At 37.0% G+C, this 4,664-nt stretch overlaps 1 long non-coding RNA gene across 1 annotated transcript in view; it reads right to left on the reverse strand.

Moving 5' to 3' along the window:
- Positions 1 to 4,664, reverse strand: part of LOC115296329 — a 37,160-nt gene that overhangs the window by 11,700 nt on the left and 20,796 nt on the right. The window lies entirely within an intron of this gene.

Below are 4,664 nucleotides of genomic sequence, written 5' to 3' on the forward strand. Positions count from 1 at the left end.
GTAGACTAACTTCACATAGTTTCAATCATGTCCACAATAGGGAATAACATGGGATTAATGGTTGGAAGGCATACAGGGCATTATTTTCTTTCTAATTTTGGATTCACAGAAAGTTAAGGCAACTTGATCAATTACTTGATAATGCTCACCTTTTAGTTTTCATATACGTGTGTGTGTGTGTGTGTGTGTGTGTGTGTGTGTGTGTGTGTATTAAAGCTTGAAATAACAAGTATTCTCTCTGGAGTTATAGCTCCCAGAGTAAATTCTTGAATTTGTTTCTGTACTATGTATGGCTTGGAAAATGCTGATAAATTTTTTGACACAGGTTGTGTTCACTGCCAAGTCTCCATGAGAATAGATACTTAGTTCTACATCATGTCAGCAAGGAATATGAAAGTGGAGCAAAAAAAAAAAAAAAAAAAAAAAGAAAGAACGATGAAGGGATCCCATGTTTCCCTGCTTCATGGAGCCATAGGTTTTTATGGTCAGAAGGGAACTCAAATTGTGAAGCACATCTTCATCTTTTTTACAAAACGGGAAACCAGGCTCAGGAAAGGTAAAATGACTTGCTCAGGGTCACATGGCTAGAAGCAGGGCTGCAGCTGGGACCGAGGCTTCTTCCTACTCAGCTCCTCGGAGGCACATTCATTATTGGGATAATTTGAGGAGCTTTGTGTAACAGCTCTTGAAGAGAATGGGCTCTTTTGGAATAAACGTCTACATCTTGGCATAATAAGCACTGCCTGTGTATGTGCAGCTTTGTTACAGAAGGAAGTAGACACATAATTGGTATATATTTTTTTCTTTTAGCTCTTGATTCTAAACCATCTGAATGTTTCTAAACATTCTGTAATGTAAGGAATTGAAACTTGTTTCTCATATTTGGTGCAGGGTATGTGTGGTACTATGTGGTATTTATGTAGACAGGTTGGGAATTGTGATGGGAAGCTAACAATAAATACACAGTGAAAAAAGAAAGATATTTAATTTGCTTAGGTGAATTCTGATAAAATGGCAAAACCCACAGTGTGCGTGTTAAGGACCAGCTGGAATCCTGGCCCCTGGTGCGTACAGCAATGTGCTTTCTTCCAGGGGGCAGAGTCACAGCCTCCGCATTTGACGGGGTTGTTTAGCTATTCACATAGCCCTTTGCTTGGAAGCATTCACAGGACACTTGTTAGCTGACTAATTCTTAACATCATAAAACGGACCAGCCCTAAGGAGTTGCTCAAGTCTTTATTCCACAGTTGAGCAAATAAACAAGCATGAGGGTATAGTTTGAGACACACAAATTGCTTAGCATATCTAAGATACTTTTCTGTAGTTCTAATATTGATCTAGGAGTGTTTTTAAAAATTACTATGGCAACAATCCCTATTCAGTGGGGGAAAGCAATGCATTATCTATGCAGAGAAAAGTGAGATGAGTATTTCAGATGCTGCCTTTTTACACCCTGCAGATGTGCCCTGACCTCTCAGCATTATTTTTGCTGAGGACAGTGTCTGGAAAAAAGAAATCCATGAGAGTTTCTCACCGACTCTGGAAGATATTAGCAATTCAAGCACTATGTCATAGAAAACAGCATCTCACGGATTTAAGATGTTCCACAAAATGAATACTTTCATTATACTTGAAGTCTATCAGGTTATCATTTGAGAACACATGAAAAAAAAAAAGATAATGTTTTCAGCCAGTAGCTGAAAATTGCTGCATAGGATGCATTACAAAGATATAGATGTAGGTGTTCAGGTGGGATTCACTGAACAAATATTTATTGAGCATAGTCTATGAGAAAGAAGAATGCTAGGTGTCAACTCCATCAGCAAGAGTTATAAGAGTCTACTGATGCTTTTTGAACATTTACAACCTAATTTTACTTTTATCATTGAACAAGTCAAACCCCTGCCAAGAATGATCTAAGTCAAGAACATTTCATTTCTTTCTTTTCCACATAATTTGGAAATAGTAGGTAGCCCACTGTTTATTTCTTTTGTCTTAAAAATAAGAAAACTAAGAAACTAGGTTGTTTATATAGCATAATTGTAGTATAAATTGGGCAATTTCCAAAATTTGCTTGATGCTGATGGCCAAACCTGACAGAACACATAAAATATATGTGTATACATAGGTGTGTGCATGAATTATCTGGAATAACTAGATAAGTAAATTACTCAAATGCTTTATGATTTGTTATTCAAGAATGGTCCTGGTGTGCCTGGGCAGCTCAGTCGGTTAAGCGTAGGACTCGGGCTGGTGATTTTGAGCCCTGCGTCAGGCTCTGTGCTGACAGCTCAGAGCTGGAGCCTGCTTTGGATTCTGAGTCTCCCTCTCTCTCTGCTTCTCCCCTGCTCATGCTCTGTCTCTCTTTCTCTCTCTCAAAAAGAAACATTAAAAACATTTAAAAAATAAATTAGTAATATAAAAAAGTGGTCCTTGGACCAGCAGTATCACTTGGGAACTTGTGAGGAAGACGCTCAGTCCCCTCCCTAAACTGACCAAATCAAAGTACCATTTAACAAAATCCCCAGGTGATTCATATGAAATTAAACTTTAAGAAGCATTGCTTTAATATATTTTATTTTATTTTTTAAGAGTTTACTTTTTTTCTTGGATTTTTATTTATTTTTGAGAGAGACAGAGCATGAACAGGGGAGGGGCAGAGAGAGGGAGACCCAGAATCCGAAGCAGGCTCCAGGCTCTGAGCTGTCCGCACAGAACCTGATGCGGGGCTTGAACCCACAAGCTGTGAGATCATGACCTGAGCCAAAGTTGGATGCTTAACTGACTGAGCCACCCAGGCACCCCTGGTTTAATATATTTTAAGGAAAAAAGTGAGTTGAGAGTTGAGACAGTTATCTAAGAGGAAAAAAGTCTGTTTCAATTATCTATAATTTTTAAGAAGTGATTTTAGTGGGGGTGTAGATGAGGGGATGGCCAGGATGTCAAATTATCTGGATTAGTACCACAATTTCTAGATATTTTTGGCTGGTGTAGGTACTGCCGTGACGACTGTTCAAAGGTGATCATTTGAGTATCTTTAATCTCTAATGGGTTGAGAGAGTGCCGTGCTGTATAGCACTGCTCATCATTTAAAGAAAAGTTATTTATTATACAAGCAATGATAAAAATTTTAAAATTAAAAATAAAACCTAAATCTTATGTGACTTTTCAATTTTAAAGCCTTGTTGGTATTTGTATATTCGCATATGATGTTTACATAGTTGTACGCTGATTTGTTTATTCTAAGCTAAGGGGTGAGTGTGGACAAACTTGTGGAGGTTCAATAAAAAGAATGTAATATTTAAAGCTTTTATATTCATACTTTTTCATAGACTGCTATGTTGAGCTAATTGTAATCATGATTATTAACAATTCCAACTATAATCAAACTTCCTAATCATGATTTGTAACGGCTCTGTCACATTCCACTGAGTTGATGCACAAAGATTATTTAATCACTCTCCTATTATATGGATATTCAGATAGTTTCCATGTTTTGTTATTATAAATAATGTAGTAATAAACATCTTTGTACAATAGTTTAATTCATTAAATTCATTTTCATAGCATAAATTCCCAAAAATAGAATTAGTGGATTGAAGTACATAGAATATAATAGAGTTTTAAAAACTTGTGGATTTTAGAAAAAGGTAACAGTTTATTTTAAAACCTGAATTGTCAGAGCATTCCAGCTTCACCACATCTTGCCAGCAAGAGAAATTATTAATTCTAAATTTGCTAATCAATTAGTATACATCTCATAACTTTTTACAATGATAATTAAAATTACCACTAAAATTCACTTTTTCTCTCTTGTTTTCTTAGAGCAAAATTTCCCTACAGGCATTCTGCAGCCTAAGCCATAAAGGCACTGCAGGTGCGTTGACAACATGTTCAGTAATCTTCTGAGTAAGGCTGGAGGTGGCTAAAGCCTCCTGGATAATCCCCCCCCCCCAAACAGGTTTAAAAGAGTTTGGGAAGTATAGCCTTATGCTCACTCTTTTCCCAACTCTGGCTCCCTTTCTCACTCTTTTTTTTCTTTAATAAAAAAGTAATGTATTTATCTTTTGAGCAGTTTTAGGTTTACAGAAAATTGAGTAAAAAGTACAGAGAGCTCCCTTATGGTATAAGGGAAACGCCACACTTACCCCCACTCTCTACCTCTCCTTTCCCTGCATTAGTGTGGTACATTTGTTACACTGATGAGCCAATATTGATACATTGTTATTGATTAAAAGTCTCTGGTTTACATTAGAGTTTACTGTATTGTACATTCTATGAATTTTGAGAAATAATGACATATATTCACCATTACAGTAGCATGCAGAAAAGTGTCCCTGCCCTAAAAATCACCTGTGCTCCTCCTTTAAACTCTCCCTTCCCCTGAGCATCTGGCATGATTAATCTTTTCATTGTCTCATAGTTTTGCCTTTCTAGAATGTTATATGGTTGGAATTATACAGTATGTATCATTTTCTTTTTTTTAATAGTTTATTGTCAAATTGGTTTCCATATAACACCCAGTGCTCTTCCCCACAAGTGCCCTCCTCCATTACCACCACCTCCCTTCCCCTTCCCCTCCCCCTTCAACCCTCAGTTCGTTTTTCAGTATTCAATGGTCTCTCAGGTTTTGCGTCCCTCTCTCTCCCCAACTCTCTTTTTCT

The sequence above is a fragment of the Suricata suricatta genome, chromosome 7 (genome assembly GCF_006229205.1).
Source record: "Suricata suricatta isolate VVHF042 chromosome 7, meerkat_22Aug2017_6uvM2_HiC, whole genome shotgun sequence".
NCBI classification, from domain to species: domain Eukaryota; kingdom Metazoa; phylum Chordata; class Mammalia; order Carnivora; family Herpestidae; genus Suricata; species Suricata suricatta.